The following is a 25603-nucleotide window of genomic DNA, read 5'->3' on the forward strand; positions in this document are numbered from 1 at the left end:
GTGAGCAATATCCTGGACTCACGCCTGGTCCGCGGTCGGTTGCAGTTTTTGGTCCATTGGCGTGGTTATGGTCCAGAGGAGCGTTCCTGGGTTCCCTCCGCAGATGTCCATGCTCCTGCCTTGCTCCGAGCCTTCCACGCACGCTTCCCTCAGAAACCGTTTTGTGCTCCGCGGAGGAGGGGCCCTTGAGGGGGAGGTACTGTCATGGTCTTACCTGCTTGCTGCTCTCCTTCGTTTGACATGTGCTGGCGGCCATCTTGGTTTCTTGTAGCCTTCCACCCTGCGGCTCCTCCTTCCCCTGGGAGGAGCTGGATGCCTAGCTCATATATATAGGAGGTCTGTGGCTTCAGTTCCTTGCTTGGTCCTCTTGTGTTCACATGCTTCTAAGACTGCTGCTGCTTCTGGTTCCTGATCCTGGCTTCGTCTGACTACCCTGCTGGTTCCTGATCCTGGTTTCGTCTGACTACCCTGCTGGTTCCTGATCCTGGCTTCGTCTGACTACCCTGCTGGTTCCTGATCCTGGCTTCGTCTGACTACCCTTCTGGTTCCTGACCTCTGGCTTCGCAAAGACTCTGCTCGGTTTCACCATCCGTTTGGACTTTTGCTTTACAGCTTTATTTTCAATAAAGCCTTCTTATTTTCACTTATCTCTTGTTGTACGTCTGGTTCATGGTTCCGTGACACTAGGCCTACCGGGATGCTGGACGGCCGGTTCAGATCCCCAACCAACCCTGCAGGAATGCCAGGAGGAGGAGGTAAGCGATTCCTCCTCTCCACAGCCGATCTGCAACAAGGTCCTGGGGATAGGATTCCCTGACCACATCCCAGCGGAAGAGCTGGCATCTGGGCAGAGCGCAGTCGGCCTCTGGCCTCCCCTATCCTCTTATCCAGAGCCTGACTCCCCACAGGCTACTCCAGCAGAAGAGCTGGCATCTGGGCAGAGCGCAGTCAGCCTCTGCCCTCCCCTATCCTCTTCTCCAGAGCCGGACATCCCACCGGCTACCCCAGAGGAAGAGCTGGCATCTGGGCAGAGCGCAGTTGGCCTCTGCCCTCCTCTATCCTCTTCTCCAGAGGCTGACTTTCCACAGGCTACCCCAGCGGAAGTGCTGGCATCTGGGCAGAGCGCAGTCGGCCTCTGCCCTCCCCTATCCTCTTCTCCAGAGCCGGACTTCCCACAGGCTACCCCAGCGGAAGAGCTGGCATCGGGGCAGAGCGCAGTCGGCCTCTGCCCACCAAGTACCTACAGCTCCAAGCTAGAAAGCAACAAGGAAGCAAGGAGTAGCAGATGCCCCCTCAACAGCTGGGGACATACAGAACAGGGCCCCAAAATTCAACAGGTCCAGTATTGGGTTGTGGGTGGACTGCCAGACTAACTCAGATACCGACCGGCATGAGGTCAGGTATCTGGTTAGTCTTCCCTGGGAGGGGGAGATGTGTGGCGAAACCAACCTCGCCACTGGGTTTCGGAGGGGCCTGGCTACCAGCCTCTTGCCTCAGGATTATGGCCCATACTAACTTTAAAGGAGAAGACAGACCGGCCGCACAGCTTAAATCTGTCTTTGGAATTGTATTTTATGTTATGTGAGGGTACCCAGATAGCTAATTTTATTGTATTCGTGTAGTCTGAGTGCCATTCACCTAATAATATGCACTCAGACTTGAGCTATCTGGGGATATGTTAAATGTCTGTGTTTACTGTAAGGGTTGTGACATTGCATGTTTAAATGGTGATTTCTGTCCTGTTGTCCCCACATGTGTATTGCCGATTTCCCTTTGTCTTGAGAGATAATTGAATTACTCCTCGGGTGTCTCCAGGGCAGAGAGGAGGAAACCATGATGCATTGTGGGGATGTATTGTGTCTGTGTATCCTGAATTGCTGCATATCTGTCCTGTGTCACAGTCTTCCTTCTGGTCCCCTAGGGGCGTGTCCACCAGATGGGGACCTGCATAAATACAGGCGGGTAGCCCTCAATAAAGAGTGCCTGTTTTATCCTTCATCATGTTGAGGCTGGTGTTTGGGTAACTGATCAACACTGGGGGATTGCTATACGCTGAAGATTTGCTATACTCCCCTGGCTTTACTACTAGCTCTTGTAAGAGCTGTTCCTGCTCTCTGGTTTTAGGAGAGGTTCACCCAGTGGAGCCTGGAGCCCTGTCATAGGTCCAGGGTGGGTAGGAGACCGTGAGACCTCAACCAAGCTTCGGCGGTTCGTGGGGTCTGCAGTGTGTACGGTGTCAAGTGGAGTGCTTGGAATCCTCGGAAAGCACTAGGAGCATCTATCAACTGAGGTACCCGGTCAGGGTGCCAGGAGATCCGTTACAGGGTCTATAGCTCAAAATACTGATAACAACTCATTACCAGCAAAATAATATATTCAAATACTACCAGCCTTGAAAAAAATCACAGACCCATGAATTTGTTTACACGGACACAGGAAAAAAGTTGCCTATTTTTATGGACTGTCCAACCCTGGACCACAACCTACAAACTCACAGATCATATTTTAAAGCATTTTAGTGATGAAGACAAAGGGGTAAAATCAAGAAAGAGCTTCAAGGGGTATTCCAATTTTGAAATTTTCAGCATTAATTGACAGGAAACAACACGTTATCCCCTGACAGTGATTGTTTATCTGTACTGCCCCATTTTCCTGCACGCCATCGCACCCATGTAACATTCTCACCTGTTTTGGCTTTCTGTCCTGATGATGTCCCTCTGACATCAGAGTTGAAGGAAGGCTTGTAAGGCTCTGCCCTGTATACACATCATTAATAACCTTGCCACTATGGGGGACCTTAGTATGGCTAGATGCCACTATGGGGGACATTATTACTGCTGGGGACCACTATTAACATTGGGGGCCAATATAGGGACATTATTACTGCTGGGGGCCACTATGGGGGACATTATTGCTGCTGGGGGCCACTGTGGGGGACATTATTTCCACTGGGGGCCACTATGGAGTACATTATTACTGCTGGGGACAACTATGGGGGACATTATGTATACTGCAGGGGTTGGGATTTTATAAAAAAAAAAAAAGCCAATTAAATACATCCATTTTTAACAACCATGAAAAACGGATGCAAAACAGCCATTAAAAACAGAGACAGATGGACAGAAAATGAAAGCAAAGATGGTGGAATGCAGCCTAAGGCCCACACGGGCGAGAATTCTGCGGTGAACGCATTGCACCTGCACCTGCACTGAATCCGGACCCATTCACTTCAATGGGGCTGTGCAGATCACTTGTGCGTTGCATGAAAATCGCAGCATGTTCTATATTCTGTTTTTTTCACGCAACGCAGGCCCCATAGAAATCATAGGGGATGAGTGAAAATCGCAAGCATCCGCAAGCAAGTGCGGATACGGTGTGATTTTCACGCATGGTTGCTAGGAGATGATAGGGATGAGCAACCCTGGACCCCATTAAAGTCTATTCACTGTATTATTTTCCCTTATAATGGAAAATAATAGCATTCTTTAATACAGAATGCTAAGTATAATGTCAATTGAGAGTTAAAAAAATCATAAAAACATAACTCACCTCATCTACTTGATCGCGCAGCCGGCATAGTCTTCTTTCTTCTTCTTTCAGATCCTGCAGAATGACCTTTGATGACGTAATCGTGCTCACCACGTGGTGAGTGCGGTGACGTCAGCGGAGGTCCTTCTGAATGAAGATAGAAGATCCTGCTATCTTCATTCAGGAGGACCTGTGCTGACGTCACCACGCTCACCATGTGGTGAGCACGATTACAGCATCAAAGGTCTTTCTGCAGGTCCTGAAAGAAGAAGAAAGAAGACGATGCCGGCTGCGTGATCAAGTGGATGAGTTGAGTTATGTTTTTATGATTTTTTAACCCTCAATTGACATTATACTTAGCATTCTGTATTAAAGAATGCTATTATTTTCCATCATAACCATGTTATAATGGAAAATAATAAAATCTACAGAACACCAAACCCAAACCCGAACTTCAGTGAAGAAGTCCGGGTTCGGGTCTGAGTACCACATTCAGTTTTTTCACACGCGCGTGCAAAACACATTGCACTCGCGTGGAATATACTGAACATCTGAACGCAATCGCAGACAGAACTGACTGCAATTGCGTGCCTACTCGTGCAGGTTTCCCGCAATGCACCCTGAACACATCCAGCCCTCACCCGCGACGCCCGTGTGAAAGAGGCCTAAGAATGAACGAAGGACTCGGGGAGTCCATTGAGGGAAGTAACATTTTGCATAAAACTGACAATGCATGATGAAAGATGCCTGAGGACTCACATACTTATTCAAAAGATGTTTTGTAACAATTAAAGTCTAAAGGGCTGGGAATGGATGTGAAGTAGTGCCACTAATGACAAACCTGCCAAAATAGGAGAGGCTGCGGATGCATTTATAGTTTTATTTTTTTCCTTACTTTCCTTTAAACTAGTTCAAACACATTTTGCACTACATAAAAAGAGGCACTTGACTGGGAACAGATTATTATCTAGTCATAGTTAACTAATGGTAAACAGAAATGACCTTGATTATTCCTGTTTCCGTCCTTTGGAGTAATTGTGTGAATGATTAAAAAAGTTTTTTCTTAAAAATTGCTGGGAAAGTTACAGGATAATAAAAGAAAACCACACACGCGTTAAGAACACAAGGACATAAAATTTTAAATGTAAATGTTAGGCTAGTTTCAGAAAATTATGGTTTTAATTCAGGTCATTAGAGCCACAGTTGGGCTTGGATTTGCAGTAGTAATACAAGTGTAAAAATGTCCATATATTATGCTTGTCTGAAACCAGTCTTAGAGTGGTTTCACACACAGACAGCTCATTTTGTAAAAAAAAAAAAAACAACAGCACTGTTTTTAATGCAATTTTCTGAGCCAAATTCAAGTAGCATCCAAATCTGAATTTTTGGTTATTTAATCCGGCAAATTTTGGAGAGAGATAGCGAGAGAGACAGAAGAAGATTTGGCTGAATTAAACCAGAATGGAATTTTGAGCGATTTGTTAATCTCTAGCTCTTACACGCATACATTATGCGTGTCATTTTTTGCCCATTTTTATGGCATTTTTTTAGTCGTGCTTTTTTTTCACACATGAAAAAAACGCCATTACTACAACATGAACAAAAAGAGATAAGTGGGGACTTGACCATGCCACTGGTACTGATAGGTCTTTGAATGAAGTTCATCCAAGATAGATGCTTTATTGGGACGACTATGGTGGTCATTTATCATTCTGAAATATGACTGAATTACGCATAATTAAGTTGCAGATAGTGGCGCAACAGCTAGGTGCACTGCAATCTGCGACTATGTCCCGCTCACGCCAGGTCTAAATAAGTGGGTGTGGCATGGGTAGGGAAGGGGACAGGCTGGCAGGCCTTCTACGCCTGTATCAGGGGTAGAAAAAGGTCTAAATGTAAGACAGCTAGGAAGATGTCTTACATTTTGAAGTGGCATTGGATGTGCCGAAGTTATGTAGAGGTCTCCATCCCCTTCTTAACATCGGCAGATCCACCGTCAGCTTAGGGCGGTGTCTAAAATGCCAGTCTTAATAAAAGTGTCCCTATGTGTTTTGGCACCAAACTAGTGCCTTCATCAGGCCATCAGGTCAAAAAAAATGTAATGAACACAAAAACGTCACCATGAAAAAATGCATGCGTGCACTGCATTTCATAATTAATGTAGACTTTCAAATAACATCTGGAACTAGAATTTTTTCAGGAACAAATGCACCAAAATGTATGTAAAAAAAGGGGGCAAAAAACTGCAAAAAAATAGGCAAAAATGGCACATACACACTCAGTCCAGAGCTGTGCAGTTCTGGCACCTACTTCTGGCGCTGAATCAGATCTCAATATGCTTATCCTGCGGGTCGGCCATCATTTCTAAAAGAGTGGAAAACCTGTTTAAGGATGATTCTCAATTTTAATCTCGATTTTCTTGTATTTTCTCTGCTCTACAGCAGTCTCACAGAGAATGAATGGAGTGGCAGGGTGCAATTCTGAACCTGCTGCTCCATTAGGACTGGATAATGAAACAAATAACTTGATTAACCTATTCTAAGATATTAGCCTAGTCTTTCTAGGGGTGAATTTAAAAAAAAAATTCTGTTGATTTTGTGTTTTACTTTTTGGCGTAACCAGCTTTTTGCTTTTATTCTATGGTGCATTACAATTACATCAGTACCAAAGTATGTATAGTTTTTTAATTTTTTTATTCTTTACTGCTTTTGCACAATAATAATACGTCATGCGTTCCCTGACATTCCAAGAGTCATAACTTTTATTTTAATGTAACTGTGTAACTGCATGACAGCTTATGACAAATTATATTTTTAGTGACACTATTTTGGGCTACATATAATGTATTGATTAACTTTTTTGGGGGGCGATAATACAAAAAATTCTGTTCTGTGGGTCAGTACAATTATGGTACTACCAAATATGTATAGTGTTATTTGTATTTGTACTGCTTTTGCACAAAAAGCATGTTTCACGCATGGAATACATGAGACTTATTAAGGTTTACTATTTTTTGTGGGGGGAATAGGAAAAAAAAGCTATTCCATTGTGTTATTCTGGTGTGTGTTTTTACATTATTGTCTGGGCTGTTTAACCCCTTAAGGACCCTGCCATTTTTCACCTTAAGGACCAGGCCATTTTTTGCAAATCTGACATGTGTCAATTTATGTGGTGATAACTTTAAAACGCTTTTACTTATCCAAGCCATTCTGAGATTGTTTTCTCGTCACATATTGTACTTCATGACAGTGGTAAATTTGAGTCAAAATATTTTCTTTTTAGTTATAAAAAATACCAAATTTGCCCAAAAATTTGAAAAATTTGCAATTTTCAAAATTTTTATTTCTCTGCTTTTAAAACAGACAGTGATACCTCATAAAGTAGTTATTACTTTACATTTCCCATATGTCTACTTCATGTTTCGATCATTTTGTAAATGACATTTTCTTTTTTTGGGACGTTAGAAGGATTAGAAGTTTAGAAGCAAATCTTGAAATTTTCAAGAAAATTTCCAAAACCCAGTTTTTAAGGACCAATTCAGGTCTGAAGTCACTTTGTAGGGTTTACATAATAGAAACCACCCATAACTGCCCCATTTTAGAAACTACACCCCTCAAGGTATTCAAAACGAATTTTAAAAACTGTGTTAACCCTTTAGGTGTTCCACAAAAATTTCAAGAAAATGTAGATGAAATTTCAGAATTTCACTTTTTTGCCAAATTTTTCCAGTAACAAAGCAAGGGTTAACAGCCAAACAAAACTAAATATTTATTACCCTGATTCTGTTGTTCACAAAAACACCCCATATGTGGTCATAAACAGCTGTATGGGCATACGGCAGGGCACAGAAGAAGAGGAGCGCCATATGCTTTTTGGAAGGCAGATTTCACTGGGATAATTTTAAGTTGCCATGTTACATTTGAAGACCCCCTGATGCACCCATAGAGTAGAAACTCCAAAAAGTGACCCCATTTTGGAAACCACACCCCTCAAGGTATTCAAAATTGATTTTACAAACTTTCTTATACCTTTAGGTGTTTCACAAGAATTAAAGGAAAATGTAGATGAAATTTCAGAATTTCACATTTTTGGCAGATTTTCCATTTTTATAAAAAAAATTCCAGTAACAAAGCAAGGATTAACAGCCAAACAAAACTTAATATTTATTACCCTGATTCTGTTGTTCACAGAGACAACCCATATGTGGTCGTAAACCACTGTATGGGCACACGGCAGGGCGCAGAAGGAAAGGAATGCCATATGCTTTTTGTAAGGCAGATTTCACTGGGATAATTTTAAGTTGCCATGTCACATTTAAAGACCCCCTATCCACCCCTAGAGTAGAAACTCCAAAAAAGCAACCCCATTTTTGAAACTACGGGATAAGGTGGCAGTTTTGCTGGTACTATTTTAGGGTACATATGATTTTGTGAGGCAAGGTAACAAATAGCTGTTTTGGCACTGTTTTTATTTTTATTTTTTTACAATTTTCATCTGACAGGTTAGATCATGTGTTATTTTTATAGAGCAGGTTGTTACGGACACGACAATACCAAATATAACTACTTTTTTGTTGTTTGTTTCAGTTTTACATAATAAAGCATTTTTGAAAGAAATTATTTTTTTAGTGTCTCCATATTCTGAAAGCCATAGTTTTGTTTTGTTTTTGGGGCGGCTGTCTTATGTGGGGCTAATTTTTTTCAGCATGAGATGACGGTTTGATTTGTACTATTTTAGGGTGCATATGACTTTTTGATCGCTTGATATTACACTTTTTGTGATGTAAGATGACAAAAAATTTTTTTTTTACACCGTTTTTATAAAAATAAATTTATGGTGTTCAACTGAGGGGTTAGGCCATGTGATATTTTAATAGACCTGGTTGTTATGGACATGGCAATACCTAATATGTCTACTTTTTCTATTTTTTTCACTTTTAACACAATAAAAGCATTTTTTATTTTTTGGGCAACTGTTTTAGGTAGGATCTCATTTTTTTGCGGGATGAGATGACGGTTTAATGGGTACTATTTTGGGGTGCGTATGACTTTTTGTGGTGTAAGGTGACAAAAAAATGGATTGTTTTAGCACAGTTTTTGTTTTTTTTCTACGGCATTAAGGTAAGGGGGTGTATCATGTGATATTTTTGTAGAACCAGTTGTTACGGATGAGGCAATACCCAATATGTCTGGTTTTCCTTTTTTTTCAATTTATTTTACAATTTTAAGTGTTTTTTTTACTTGAAACTTCATTTATTTTTTATTATAAAAACACTTTTTTCACTTTTTTAAAAAAAAACTTTTTATTTGTGTCCCACTCTGGGACTTCAACTTCTGGGGTCTGATCCCCTTTGTAATGCATTACAAAACAACCTGCATTGTAATGCATTGGCTGTCAGCATGGTGGCTCAGTGGTTAGCACTGGTGTCTTGCAGTGCTGGGGTCCTAGGTTCAAATCCGACCAAAGACAACATCTGCATGGAGTTTGTATGTTCTCCCTGCATCTGTATGGGTTTCCTCTGGGTATGCCAGTTTCCTCCCACACTCCAAAGACATACTGATAGGGACCTTAGATTGTGAGCCCCATTGGGGACAGTTGGATGCTAATGTCTGTAAAGCGCTGTGGAATATAGTAGCGCTATATAAGTGCATAAAAAAAAAAATTATAATAAGAATTTATGCTGACAGCCTGCCGGGAGACCCAGCATAAGGGCTGAATCTCACAGGCTTCTGTAGAAGGCAAGCCCCGATGCCTATGGAAGGGGGCTTGCCTTCTCTGGTACGGGTGCCCTCCGCTTCCCCACTGGGTCCCCGTGCTGCAGTGGTGGGCACCCGATGAGGAAACGGAGGGCACCGTACCCTCTACAAACCCTCTACATGCCATGGTCAGCTTCGACTGCGGCATACAAGGGGTTACTACACCGGCATCTGTGTTTTCACATATGCCGGCGTATGCAGTCAGTGACAGCCTGCCATACAGGTACGGCGATGGTCCTTAAATCACGTCTACCAGCGCCGCTCATGTACGGCGAGGGTCCTTAAGGGGTTAAATAAGACGTTATCTTTAATATATTGGTTTTGACAAATGCAACCATACCATAAATGTGTAGGTGCTTTTTTTTACCACTTTAATAAACTGTATTAACCTTTAATTATTAATTATTATGTAGTCCAAGCAAGGGACATTATAATCAAATCAGAGCATTAGTATGGCTTGTATACCAAAGCATTATAGCCTATTACTGTAAGACAGTGAAGACAGTGACAGGCTATCTTATAGGCTGGTTCTGTGTCACAACCTAATAAGTATAAAACCATGGGCCTGGGGACTTTGGGTAGTGTACCTTTTGGTGAGTGATCATCCACATGCTAGACATGCCTCTACGATGCACTTAAAAACATTTTGCCCAGTTAACAGACTTTAAGAAGGAGTGCATCACTGGACTGAGAGGAGAAGTAGAAAAGAGAAGTAGAAAAGGACTTTGTTAGGTCCCCGGCGGTCATGGCAACGCATCGGGGGTCAGAGAGAGCCACACACCATTCTAACTGCTTATAGACAATGGCATCTAGGGGGTTAAACAGCCAGGATCAGAGTTATCTCCTATCCTGGTTGTTACAGCAGTAGCCCAGCTATCAGTCAGTGTCAGTCAAGTGCAGGGCTAATATTGGTTTCATGACTCTGATTAAAATCAGAACTGTGCTTCACTGGAATGGCAAATTAAAGGGGTTGTGCGGTGCAATAATACTGATGACCTATCCTCAGTATAGGTCATCTATATCAGATTGGCAGGGGTCTAACTACCAGGATCCCTGTTGATCAGCTGTTTGAAGGGGTCAGGGTGCTTGTCCGAGTGCTGGTTCCCCTTAAAATGTACCTGTGCACAGTCTCACACAAATAGCTCCCACAGTCGTTTGCAGTGGTATCGTAAATGAGAAACTTGGACTGCTTCAACTGCCGGTGTGATGATCTGGGGAGCCATTGCATATGTTGGTCACCCCTAGTAGTGATATGAGGGACACTTACAGCTTAGCGATATATGCAGGACATCCTGTGAACACATGTGTTGTCTCTCATGGATTGGATAATCTAGGGTGGAGCTGTTGACTGCATTGGGCTTGTAGGTAGAGAGAGAAATAATGAAAGGATGAAATCATATTTCACACAGCCCTTACAAAATGATGATCTTCCTTGTGGGGCAATCGCTAGATCCTTTACCCTTAATATGCTCTATAGTACCATTACCGTACCATTACATAAATGAATTACTGGTGCTACAGCCAATAATAATCTTTATGGGTAATATAATGTTAGCAACTAACCTTCCCAAGTACTAACAGTGTCTCTTGACACTCAGCTATCCCTATTACTTATCGTAAGGCTAAATTAGACAACAACTGGACTATAACGCCTGTAAGTAGGGACAGACAAGGACAGTAAGCCCTAACCTAGAACCCAGCCCGCTTTCCCTACCTACTTGGCAGAACCACAGCTGGACGATCGTCCCTACTCTAAATAAGTGCAGAGACAGACAAACACCAACAGACAACAAACACAAAAGCAGAGTCATACGGCAGTGGGTCAGAACCAGATGGGCTACTCAGTACCAAATGAGAGACAGAGGATGGTCAGAAGAAAAGCCGAGGTTAGAAGCACAGAGGAATCAGTAACAGGGAACAAGGAACCTACCTAGTGAGCTAAACAAGACTATCAGTGGCAATGGTGCATGGCCAGGAAGGGATTTAAATAGAGCGCCAATTTCCTGTATCAGAACCTGATAGGTCGATTGACTTGGTGCTCCATTAGTCAGAAACACTAGTACACATTAATAGAGCAGATGAGCTAATCAGCCCCCTGCTAATCTCCTCCAGCACATGCCAGCTGTGGAGGAACAGAGCATGCGGGCGCGTCACCAGGAAGTGTGGCTCAGAAGCGCGTCGCTCCTGGCATGGCCATGCCGAGGCTGAGGATGGCGCCGTTGGAGCTCAGACAGGTACAGTTATTACACAGACAGAGAAACATGAGGCATGTATCAACATTGGTAAACAATGTAATGAAATAAACTAACTGATGGATGACAGAAACTGAATGATAGCCACAGATGAAGGAGATGGGAGTCCGGCAATGGAGTATATGGGAGATGATAATGGCACCCAAAGTGGACAAATGGCAGTGCTCTGAAATTCAACCCAGCAAGACAGCCAAGAAAAAGAAAAAAAACTTGCCAAATAAACAAACTTCAGTGTTGACAACAAGGAAATACCAGAGGACCAGCGTACACTGATAGAACACAACAGACAAAACTCACAGAGCTACTCTTTGTGGGCCCACAATGAAGGATTTTAATATTTACACACATGCATACTTTTCAAAATTTTTCCCTTATGCCTGGCTGGGCTCTTTTTGATCAGTTGCTAGACACACCTATTCCCCAAATACACAAACAGTTTATATTGGCGCTGCTGCTGTTTTTGGAGAAGCTGGCCTTCTATCGATGAAGACAATGGATGAAGAGGCAACGTTAAAAAAAAAAAATTGAGATCTGGCTCCCTATTTAAATCTCGCCTGCTTATGTTAAATCCAGAATATGGGAATGCTTCCGCTGTACAGTTTGCTTTTTGGTGCAGTTCTTGCTTGGTAGAAACCCAGTCTAGTTGACTGGTATTTCCAACTGCTTCGAGTGAGTGCTTCCTCATTCTTGATATGTACTCTTTCTTTTTACTCCAGCTCCTTGGGGTGATTTAGGGCTGTGCATCCTCTATTCTCTCTCCTTAATCCCTCTCCTTTATAACTCTTAGGTGAACCAACCCTAAGCGGCTACACTATCTTCTACAATGTTGTGGTGCTCATAGGCTCTACAGTTTGGGAAAGACTGACCCCTCATTTGCACCCACAACATGATGACCTCAGCTGTTTGGAACCTGTAGATGATTTTTTTCCTGCCACACTCCAGTTTGGACCAGTCGAGCATATGATGCCCTCTGCCACCTTCTTACTGATGGGCCCACCCTGACGGTGAACAAAGGAGACTTTCTCTTAACTGTTTCCCTCAACCTACCCACATCCCCATCACTGTTTTGGTGTTTGTCAAGTTGATACATGACTGGATAAAAAGAAGAAAATTAAACTCAATAAAAACCTGTTGATAAATAAAAAAAAATTAGGATTATAAATATAAAGCAACTAATAAATACTGTTTGATGATCAATGCTTTTTCAGCAATAACTGTTTTAAAGGAAATATGAAATAATCTAAGCCATCTGAAGGATTTTCCAGACAGCTGTTTCCGTATAAAGTTTATGAGGTTCATGTACTACTTGCAGTCCCACAATATAGTATGTTTCCTTCCCTTTTTTTAATGCTTAAATTCTACATGCCCGAGCTGTTTCAGTTTATATAAAGGTCACTGGAAACATGTAATTTGCCCACTTTTTGCATAATCAGCTCCGACATTTTTACTTGTTATTATACTGCTGTTTTTACACTCACGCCATCTGAATGGAGATGTATTGACAGTGAGCAGTCTAAATTCTTACCACCAATGAACTAGAACTCTCAATGCACCTAACATACAGTAGCTATGCTGCCAGAAACCTGGGGATCCTAGTCATATATGGAAATGTCTAATCTAATCAGACTCAAAATTTTCCATGTTTCAGGTCAAGTTCAAGTTCTGATTCAGAGCCTGTAGATTGTTAAATTGTGCAAATAGGCACTACAAATAGCATTTCGACTGATATTCAGTAATGGACTGCTTTAGACCATGTTTACATATCCGCTAGTTATTTCCATTGTTAAGGGGCGGATACACTCCACTGATTATAATGGGGTCTATTTGGTTTCCGTTTGGACGTCTGCTTTTAAAAAAAAAAAGTCCTGCTGCACATTTTTTGTGTAATCTGCTATGGAGGCCCAAACAGAGCCTCCAATGCAGATGTGGACATGCCCTTACCAATAACATCACGACTTAGCTTATATAACCAAAAAAACGTTAACCGGGGGGCGTGGCCTGATTATGGCCGAGTGAGAACGCATCACACAGGAGCTCCCGCCACGAGGCTGTCATGCCCTGCTCTGACTATGTGCAGAGGTCGACCAGACTAGCAGCACGTGTCTAGTTTTTGTTTTGTTTTGGAGTCGTGCCAGATCCGCCTCCCTTCAGGTGCACTGGGTGGGGTCATTGGTTTAAATTACACTCACTCCCAGTGTTCCGTGCGGGTTATAGAAATCAGTCTGGCCTTGGAAGCAAGGAAGGAAGGATTGTCCGTTCCAGCTCAGATAAGATAAGTTTGGTTTCTGTTTTTGTTGTTTGCTGTCTTGGCTGTTTGTGTGACGTCTGTCCCCTCCAGGTTCTGAGGGAGCAGGCTGCCCCTTTTCCCCTTTCACCATCTCAGGGATTCTAGGGTATTTTCAGCCAGGCACGAGGACACATTATTCCCACCTTAAGGGTCTGAATGTGGGCTTAGCAGAATAGGGAGAGCGGTTAGGGATTTGCTAGGAGGTGACCTGATCCCCAGCTTCTCGTCTAGAAACTTGTTGGTTGGTTTATCTGTGTATCTGAGATCCTGTCCATCGTGACAGAGGCTGAGATTCTAAGCACCAGCCCGCTCCAGAGTCCTTGGGGCACCAATGGTGAGGACAAGAAAAGGGTCCCTTGCTGGCAATCACAGAGCAGGGACTCCAGGAGACCAAAGCGGCATACAACGCTTAATAACAAAGTAAAGCACTTACAGGTATTTTGTCCAAACTAGACGCCTTTGCAGAAGGAATAGTATTGTTAGGAGGTGACATTAATATGACCTTGGAACCCTTGATGGACTTCTCCACGGGCAAATCAATGGTTCCTAGCTCAGCAATCTCATGAGCAAAGCAAGCATTATACTCTAGACAATTGGTAGATATTAGGCACACTCTGTATCCCAAGGACAGGGATTATATATATTTCTCCCCAGCCCACCAATCTTACAGTAGACTGGACATGTTTTTGATCTCCCATTATGCTCTGACCTTCCAACCCAGCTCACATATAAGGACTTCTATCTGGTCTGACCACTCCCCAATATTTCTATCTTTGGAATTACCAGGACTGGTAGCTAGGGAATGGACTTGGCGCCTCAACGAGGCTCGCCTACACAATAGTGTTTGTTTGGGGGACTTAGATTCAGCCATTAAACATTTCATAATGGACCACTCTTCATATCCCATGGCTCTTCCTCTGCAGTGGGAGGCACTAAAATGTGTACTACGAGGGGTGTTCATTCAGAATGGGGCTAGACTCAAGAAGGAGAGAAATGCCAAAATACAACAGCTATTGTCCCAAGTTCATGCTTTGGAATGTTCACGCAGACATTAGACCCGGGATTCCTTACTGAGCTTATCCTGGTCAGAGATCAACTCCAGAAAGCTCTCACAGAATCGGTCTGTAGAAATACAGAGATATTTCACAGTTACCTCTTTGAAAAAGCCAACAAACCGGGTAAGGCCCTAGCGAGACTCATACACCCTCGCCAACAAGGGAGCTACATCCCCACTGTCAAAGATACAAGGGGCACATCAGTCCATCATCCTCGCCAAATAGCTGAGGCCTTTAAAACGTACTACGAATCCTTATATAACATCAGGGGGCAACTGGCTCATATGCAGACATCAGACTTAGATAATCGTATAAAAGCCTATGTAGATGATACGGCGCTGCCCTCAATTTCTGAAGAGATGAGTGATAGGATGGAGGAGGAATTCTCGGAGATGGAAATCAGAGAGGTCTTGACCTCTTTGAAAGGGGGGAAGAGTCCAGGCCCAGATGGGTTTACTGCACCATTATTCAAGAAATTTCGAGAACAGCTTATACCCTTCCTCTTGAAAGTATTTATTAGCATCTCCTCCTCTTGCCATTTTCCTAAACAAGCCTTAGAAGCACATATAGCAGTGATTCCAAAACCTAATAAGGATGCGGCTGCCTGCAGTAACTACTGCCCCATTTCACTAATTAACTGTGACCTCAAAATGTATTCTAAACTATTAGCAAACCAGCTCAGCATAGCTCTTCCGGGGGTCATCCACGGAGATCAAGTAGGCTTTGTGCCAGGCAGGGAATCCAGGGATAACACCATTCGAACTATCAACCTTATCTCCAGAGCGCATAGTCATCAGGCTCCGCTATGTCTCCTATCAGTAGATGCTGAAAAAGCATTCGATAGAGTTGATTGGAGGTTTATGATAGCCTCCCTGAAACAAATAGGACTAGGGCCTAGCTTTGTAGATAAAGTGTGTGCTCTTTACACCAACCCCACTGCTAGAGTCAGAGCTAATGGTATACTAGCACCTTATTTTGACACCAGGAACGGGACCCTGCAGGGATGCCCTCTATCGCCCCTATTATATGTCTTGGTAATGGAGCATCTAGCCACTGCGCTGAGAAGAAATCCAGACATCTCTGGAATACGGGTAGGAGAGTATCATCACAAACTGGCACTATATGCGGATGATCTTCTCCTATATGTCTCGACCCATACCTCTCTCCCATCTATCCTTAGTGAATTTCAGCGGTTTGGCCACCTCAGCAATTTTAAAATTAACCTCACTAAAAGTGAAATGTTGAACATATCACTCTCTATAAATGATGCGCATGTTGTACGAAACAACTTCTAATTTCTCTGGCAGACTCAGAGTCTCACTTACCTAGGGTTACAGATCCAGGCTCACTTACACCTACTATATCCATGTAACTGGGAAGACTTTAGAGGACCTGCAAAAATATTCATTGAAATCTCTATCATGGTTTGGCAGGATGAATATAGTTAAAATAGATATCTTACTGAGATTTTTTGATCTCTTTCAAACGATAAGTATCTGTGTTCCAAGTAGATTCTTCTTGTCCCTCCAAAGAGCCATAACGCGTTTTGTTTGGGGTACGAGCAGACCCAGGATAAACATTAAGACACTGACCAAACCCAGAAGTAGAGGGGGAGTTGGACTACCAGACCTCAACCATACCATACTTCAGCGATCCTCATGCGGATCTTATATTGGTCAAATAGATCATCTCTGAAACTTTGAGTTCAGCTGGCACGGGAACTATCCCCGATGAACTTGATAATTGCTCCATGGTTGCTTCCAGATGATAGACCGCCATTGGAAGAATGGCCCTTTCTAGTTCTCCATGCTCTTACTCAATGGGATAGCTGGGTCACGAAGTTTCAGATATCACAGAGACCAGGTCCCATGACACCCCTCATGGGTAATCCCGCTTTCACCACTAGATTGAGGGTGGATAGGTTCCTAATATGGAATAGAACTTTGTATCCCAGAGCCTAGATGTTATAAAGAAGGTAAAATTAGTCTCATATGAATCCCTTGTTTTAGATGAAGGACTTAAAGGCTCTCAATGGTTCAGTTATGTTCAACTGAGATCGTACCTAAACAGATTACTTAGCCAAAAGCTTGGTCACAACCTGACGGACTATAGGCGCCCCACCAAGCTGATACTGCTTTATTGTGTATGGGGGGATACTAGTCCCTTATTGGTTTGGAGCTTACTCTGTTTTTATACATTTATTGTAACACCTTTGTGTTCCCAGTATGCACTGTCTTTTGTTTATGTTTTTTAACCGATATACCATCTATGTGTTGGATATCTAATAAAGAATAATTGATTAGAATTACTCTCTGTGTGGTTGCTCTTTGAGCTGTGTAGGTGACAACCTGACGGACTTTGACTACCTTTTTCTAAAACCTAATACTCACCTTAGATTATTGTCGCAAATGTATAGGATCTCAATAGACCAAAGCAATCCAGATGTAACTCCCTATTTTAGAAAATGGGAAACAGATCTACAACTCACCTTTTCAACAGAGGACATTCTCAAGGTATGTACATTCTCTCATGGATTATCCGTAGCAGCTTACACAAAAGAAAAGAACTTTAAGATTCTGTCCAGGTGGTATTACTGCCCAACGACTCTACATCGAATGTTCCCTGATGTACCTAGCATTTGTTGGAGATGTGAACAGGAGGAGAGAACTGTCTTACATATATGGTGGTCTTGCCCAACCATAAACAAATTTTGGGACCAAGTGCTCCAGGTATATGACAAATTTTCAGGGAAGAAAGTGCCCAATCTACCCAAAGTGACTCTACTATCTCTCTTGCCGGGGACTCTGGCCCAAATAAAGAAGTGCGCCCTGAGATTTTTCCTCACAGCAGCTCGATTGGTAATACCGAGACACTGAAAATCGAGGACTGCACCCTCTCGCTGTGAATGGGCTGTTGAGCTCTGACATATATTTAGAATGGAAGAACTGATTGCATACTCTCATGATCAAGGACAGAGGTTCAATACTAAATGGGGATCTCTCTACCTGTTCCTTTACTCAGAGTTTTCTAAGCTCTTGGGTGAGATCTCAAAGTGATATAAAAAAATAACTATTGCGACATGGCCACATCTAGACAATGGTATAGTATTCTGACACTGGTGGGAGGAGCTGATACAAGAGACCCCCACTCCCTTACCCGACCTTAATTCTTCCCCCCTATTTTTAAATACATAAAGGGAATCAAGAAGGTAAAAGAGGAGAGAATATTTAAAAGAAGAAAAACTGATACAAGAGGACATAGTTTTAAATTAGAGGGGCAAACGTTTAAAAGTAATACCAGGAAGTATTACTTTACTGAGAGAGTAGTGGATGCATGGAATAGCCTTCCTGCAGAAGTGGCAGCTGCAAATACAGTGGAGGAGTTTAAGCATGCATGGGATAGGCATAAGGCCATCCTTCATATAAGATAGGGCCAGGGGCTATCCATAGTATTTAGTATATTGGGCAGACTAGATGGGCCAAATGGTTCTTATCTGCCGACACATTCTATGTTTCTATGTAAGGTAAAGACTTTAGAAGAATTTTAGCTTTTAAAACCATATTTGGCATAATTTCAAAGACCTAAGGGGAGAGCACTGAAAAATAAAAGGTGGAATCTGATTAGCTTCTGCAGCTAACAAAGTCAGTTTTCCTTTACACTAGTTTTGATAAATCTCCCCCATAAACTTCAGCACTCCAAAATGTAACCTAATAATTGTGGTGCTTTGATGGTAGTTTTGCACTAGCACCAAAATCTTCCAGCAGGATGATCACAGAGAGAAGCAGCCTGTCAGAGTTACGGTAATTGTATTCAGTATAGCCGGAAATGCTCAGTGCATTGACAGGCTCGATTGACTATAATGGGACCCAGCCTGTTTCAGGGTTTCGGCCAGACATATTTTTGTCTGCACTAATGCCGAAAATAAGCTGGATTCCTCCTGGGTGCCATTATCATCAATGGGCTCCAGCAGGGAAAGGTAGTATCTGGCTATGCCAGAAGATTTTGGGGCTATTGCAAAACTAGCCTTATTTAAGTAAATTTAGAGCAATGTATGTGTGTGATGTTTCGAGCAGAGAGACATTTATCAAACACTAGTTGCCACTTGGAGTATAAAGGAAAGGTTTGTAGCGCAGGGGAAAGGTGAATAACCACCAAAGTAAAGCACTTTCCTTTCTTACCTTTCCACTGCGCTACAAACCTTTCTTCTATACCACAAATGGCAACTGGTGTTTGATAAATGTCTCTCTGACAGAAATGTCACATGTATATGTTACCCTAAATTTACTTCAATAAAAGTACAGCAAATTGGGACCCTAACCAAAACACCCAAAGTCATTATCTTGAGTACAGTGAAACCTACTATTCAGACATTTGGCATAATGTAATGTACGAGACATGAAAAGACCTTTATAAGTAAACATTTTATTCTTCGAGTTATTCTACAGTAAAGTTAATTAACAAATTATACATTGTGTTCTTTTTCTTCAGCCACAACCACATAAGAATCTTAGATAATACACCCACAGTATTAAACAGTAGGTTATTCTTATGTTATTAATCTGACATAATATGTCATGCATTTCTCCACATCAGTATGGGCCCAAAAGACCGTGCTGTCAGATGGGAGGAGGTATTTGACTATGCACAGCAATATAAGTCCAAAAAATAGAACCAACTTGATCTTTGTGAATGGGCTCACTGCCACATAGTATAGTACTATTAAGAACAAATTCAAATCTGCGTACCACGTCTCATGCGTACCATGGAATAGCAGGATGAACTGTATACACTGCTACACATTAACAAACTCTACAGTAGGTCATTTCAAAACCTACAGGTCTGTATAGGTAATTTCCAGGAATAGCAACTATAAACCCTTAAAAAATCGTGAGTTTTTACAAAAGTCATTCCGGTTTTACCATACACATAATATTTTTTTTTGTCAGAAAGACAATTATTGTCTAATATTATTCACAGAAAAAAACAAAGTTGAATTTGACTACAGAAACTATAAAGCATTGGTGTGCAGATACTGCACATATAGGATAAAATAAAACGTTTCAGCAATGATGATTATCACATGTCATCAATCCTAAATACTAAATTCTTGTAATCTTGGAACACTGAAATCAATCAATCCACATAGTGTAATTCGATATGAATAAATTTTAACCAATATGAAGATAGCAAAAAACAACCAAGTTCATGTATAAAACACATTAAAGATTAATGCCATCAAAATGATTCTATTCCAAAATTCTGGTATCCTTGTCACAATATTCTCTTTATAAAAAAGTCTTTTTGGGATAGCAACCATTCCCAAATGAGAGTCCCTATTAGCTACATGCCTGGGGCTACATTTTTTTGAGCCGTAAGATCAGCCCTTGTCATGTCAAATCTTTGGACACCAAGCCTCCAGCCTAGATGGTATGTCAGTTCAACTCATTATTATAATTTTAATTATATTTCCCCATTGCCACATCAAATTCCCTTTCTTCCTATGTTATGTTGCTGTCAACAATCAACTGTGCCATGGTACATTGTTAGGCTACTAACCTCTTGTACCTAATCCTATACAAACTACTGGTGTGAATACCCAGAACAGAAAATCAACGGAAGATATACAAAAATATATCCTTTATTTCAATTCATTAAGATACACACAAATAAACATTTATTTTATGTATATGTCTTTGGTGTGCCTTACTATCAGGTCTAATAGATTATAGGTTGTTTAATTTCTTGTACCAATTACTAATTTACTATATATAGAGTTGAAAAGAGAAAACATTTTAAACATATTAAAAACATGTCCCCTCTATAAATGCAAAAATGTTTTTCAACTGTGAGCTACACCAACACAATATAAAACTAAAGCTATGTTCATATGGCAAAAAAATATACATTAATAGATGCAAGTGTCAAAAAGGCTTTAGAGCTCATACACACATACATTTGTTCCAGAATATTTCTGCTGCTAAAGAAAAGAGCCATAAAACTGAAAGTGTTCATTATGGTGTTTTTTCTGTGGCAATGGTGTACCTCCAATGGAGGCAGACTGAGAAGAAAGCTGGGGTGAGGGGCCTTGCCCGTCTGATTACATGCAATACCTCTGCTCCCGTCTCAAGTCCATGCCAGAGACTCAAGCCCCACCTTTTGGCTCCCCAATACCTCAGTGCTCTGGCTTGCCACCCCTTAGTCAGTACATCCCTGACTCTATAGCAACCCCCGCCTCAGTCCCAACGAGCACTCTGTCTCTCGGCTGGGCAATAGGCTGGGCAATATGCATTAGCAGTGCTAGTAGAATCTGCTGCTGATGGACTAACCTAGCGCCTAGCAGAGAAACTTTAGTGAGCCACACAACTTAATTCATCACACTGTGACCAGACCTGACCTGTACCACTAATCCTGACTCCAGAGCTGTGAATTGATCTGCAGTGTGCACTGCCACAGCCACAATGTCAGCTGGCTACAGCAGCACAAATTACAGCAGTATATGCGAATACAGATGTAGTAGAGTTAACACACATGCTTTCTGAGACATGTTATCTAAACTAAAGATTCAATACCTGCAGATCGTCACCTATATCTGTTATGGAGCTTATTTGTTTCTGTCGCGTATGTGGTTTGTCCTGACGCTAAAAGACGCTGAGAGGTCGTGGATAATGGTGCAGAAGAGGAGGAGGACAATGCCCCCTGCTAATCAACCCCTTGCGAGTGGCCTGGTTCTCCTCCCCATCTCTGCCACTTCTTTCCTTGTTTTTTGAAAGCTGGTGCCCCCTTTCTAGAACCACTTTTTTCACGGCCAGAAGTAGATTCCAGATCAGATAATTCAATATCTGAAGAAGAAATGTCAGAGGCAGTTGGAATAGCTCCCTTCTTCTCAAACAGATAGGCCCTGTTCTCCCTGAATTCACAGAGATCTTTGACAAATTGTCTATGCTTATGGTCTTTTTATTCTGAAACCTTTCTACAGATGTTTGCAGAGAGGTTTCACATTTCCTGAAATCAGGATCAGTCTCAAATTTGAGGACTGTCTCCTTCAGGATGCACAGCTTGTCAGATGTTTTTTGAAACAGAACTCTTTCTTCGTCTAATAGAATTCACATAAGACTCAGGGAGCTACGAGTAAGTTCCTCCTCCCACTTTTTGGTCAGGTTGGGAGATGAGATCCATGTGGCTGAAAAAATAGGGATACGGAGACCTTTAGGAACTATTTTATGCTCCAGGTAACTCTCAAGCGATCGGATCTCCCACCAGGATTTAATGTTGTCCTTAAAGCCCACGTACAATTCCTGAAAGGCCAATTTACAGGAGACAGAAGACATCAATCCTGGTATCTCCTTTTCTGAAAAGATGTCCTGCGCCTCCTTAATTAATGCCTCTGAAAATAGTGCCGCTTAAAAAATTTGCCATACTCTTATTTATTCAACAAAACATGTACAAAATCAGATATTTGCTAGTGATAGTAGTATCCAAACAAAGACAAAATGTATTACTCAAAACAAAAAGGACGCCTGAAAACAATTACTTTAATAGGTCAATACTTAAAAAGGAAACCCCTTAAGATTATTGGTCATCTATGAAGCTAAATATAAGCCAAATTATTCAAACAAGGTATAATATCATAATATTACTGCCAAGATGATACCGTGCACATGAGTCATAAAGCAAGGAAAAATACCCGAGAGGTAGAAAATGGCAGAGGTAAGGGAGAAAGACATGTAGGCCCAAATACAGAAAGAACAATTAACCCTTGCTCTTTTCCTGAGCCAGCCCTATTGTAGCCTCTGCCTGGAGACAGCCCCTGATGGTGGGATTGCTCCGTTCTCGTACCTATACCTAAATGAACCTGGGTGTCCCTAAACTATCAGACTTACAAAAACATTTTCCACAACGCGTTTCCCCCAAAACAAATGGTTTCCTCAGGGGGCTGATGCATATCAATGGAAAAGATAAAAGTTTTTTACCTCTCGGGTATTGTCCCTTGCTTTATGACTCATGTGCATGGTATCATCTTGGCAGTAATATCATATTATACCTTGTTTGACTAAATTGGCTTAATTAAATATGTCTTAAAATTCTGAGAGATATTTATCAAATCTTCTATGCCCATTTTGTGGCGTAAAAATGTGATGTGTAAAAGTGATGCCCACATGCGACATTTGATGCATATTACTGTGATATTTGGTGAACCTCGCCGCCTTTAGAACTGAAATGAAAAGTAGGTCAGGATTTCAGATCAGTACACCTTTAAGTCTCATTTATGATGTACGACTTTTTAAAAAGTTGCATCTCCACACCAAGCAACCCCTTGGTGTACTGTTACAGATATAGGGGCAGATTGATCAAAACTGGTGTAAACTAGAACTGGCTTAGTTGCCCATAGCAACCAATCAGAGTCCACCTTTCATTTTTCAGAGTTCCTTTGAAAAGTGAAAGGCAGAATCTGATTGGTTGCTATGGGCGACTAAGCCAGTTTTCCTTTACACCCATTTAAAAAAAAACTCTTCTCCATAGTGTACATCCCATTGTCCTTGCTATATATATATATATATATATATATATATATATAATTACAGTGGGCCATTTCATAAATTTGGCGCAACCTCACAAAGCAAAGACAGATTTAAAACTGACACCAAAACCAACCCAAATGATAAATTCCCCCTTTGTGTCTATTGCTCCTCTACAGTACTATACGTTTCCATAGTAACATACAAAAAAAAAACTACATAGTATCATCCTACAGTCATGTTGCCATTCATCTGTCCCCAACTTCTTGCTTATCTACCAAATGTATTTTTTATGATTAATCGTTTTTATTGATTTTGCATAGCATATGTTTACAGACAGCGTCCATTATGCAAAAGATTTTTTATATAGAGAACAATTGGTATTATACCAGTAACATTGTAGTACAATACAGTTGAGGGAGAGGCACAAACCCTCTATTTGCCTCATAAAAATAACAGAAAATCAGGAAACAATACAAGTATTAAATTGTCATTGAGCTTAAGATCTTTTGACAAAAAAAAAACTGAATTCTGAGTTCTTCACTTTAGCAGGAAAATAAAAATAAAATTGAGACTATAACATATAAGGTCTATTGAGCAGTGCGACGGCCATTCTAGAAGATAATATGTAATTCAAGGTGCGTAGTAGGGACTCAACATCCAGGGGGACCAGGTCTTTTTCTTTAGAGTCTGGCTTAACATTGAGTCTGGGAGAAGACTCTCAAGTCTACACGTGGTATTTATAGTTTGGATTACTTCAGAGATTGCTGGCGGATTTACTGCTTTCCAATGTCTAGTGATAACCAATTTAGCACTGAGTAGGATATGTCCTATAACACGTCTGTCATCAAACGGTAAATCCTCTATATTGGGGAATAGAAGAGCTAACGTCGGGGAAGGAGACAACCGTATACCCGTGGTTTGAGCTATCAGATCAAATATCAAGCCCCAAAAGAGAGTGAGTTTAGGACACGCCCAAAGTATGTGAAGGAGAGAACCGGTATTACCACGTTCACGCCAGCAGCAAGCCGAAGCACCTGTATAAATGCCACCTTAGAAGGGTTTTTATCCCGGCCTCATAATGTGTAACACATTTAAATGCAATCCCAATAAAACGAACTGCCGCAGCCCATTCCTCCTCTGAAAATGACAATTTTAGTTCACTTTCCCACTTCAATAAGGGAGGAGATTTGCTAAAATTAGCTTCATCATTTAGTATATTGTATAAATGATGAGTGGTATGATGCCTGAATAGAGAAGGTGACCTGAAAATCCTCATCACCTCTGTGTGAGATCTAGGAGGGGAGAGAAGGAAATTGCTGAGGCAGTGGTCTATTCTCATATAAGAGAGAAATTGGGAGGAAGGTAAGCAGTATAATTGGCATAATTTATCAAAGGAGATCATGGCCGAATTCTCCACCAACTGAGCAGCGGACAAGATGCCAGCTGTGGTCCAGGTTGAGAGATCAATATTGTTTATACATAAACTTAGGGTATTCATCGATACATGCGGTAAAATGTTGAGATTAGATGAGCCTTGTAATAAGTGGAACTTGGACCACAGTACAATAGCCTGTTTCACCATAATCAGGGGATGATCTATTCTCTTAGGTTTTAATAGAGATAGATTTTGTTGAAAGTGGATTCACGGTTTTGTTGAAAGTGGATTCCACCACTCTCTAGTAAAAGAAAGATTAATAGATAGAAAGTAATCCTTAATGGAGGGAAAGCCCAGTCCACCTACTTGTTTCCTTCTAAACATAATAGAGTGGGCCACTCTAGGGCGGCTAGATTTCCATATATAACTATTGATGATCTTTTGAGCGTCTCTGAAGAAGGAATCAGGAACTGGAACAGGTAGCGCCCGGAAAAAATAGATGAGTTTGGGTAAAGTCATCATTTGAAAAGACGCTATCCTGCCAACCCAGGAAATCTCCTGCATGTTAAAGGAAGCGAAATCCTTAGCCATAGTGGTGAGTAGTGGAACATAATTGTGTTGGTATGCGAGTGAACAAGGGTATGACAATTTGATTCCCAAGTAAGGGAGATGTGATGTTTGCCAGTCTAGCGGAAACATATTTTTTAGGACTCTCAGTTCTGTTAGTGGGATGTTAATAGGGAGCACCTGAGATTTAGAGTTATTAATTTTATAATATGAAAGATCTCCATAATGAGAAATAATGGAAAACGCGTGAGTTAATGATTGGGT

At 41.5% G+C, this 25603-nt stretch overlaps 1 protein-coding gene across 2 annotated transcripts in view; it reads right to left on the minus strand.

Annotated features, from left to right (window-relative positions):
• RELN (reelin) overlaps nt 1-25603 on the minus strand; it is an 841105-nt gene that overhangs the window by 797184 nt on the left and 18318 nt on the right. The window lies entirely within an intron of this gene.

The sequence above is a fragment of the Bufo bufo genome, chromosome 1 (assembly GCF_905171765.1).
Source record: "Bufo bufo chromosome 1, aBufBuf1.1, whole genome shotgun sequence".
NCBI classification, from domain to species: Eukaryota; Metazoa; Chordata; class Amphibia; order Anura; family Bufonidae; genus Bufo; species Bufo bufo.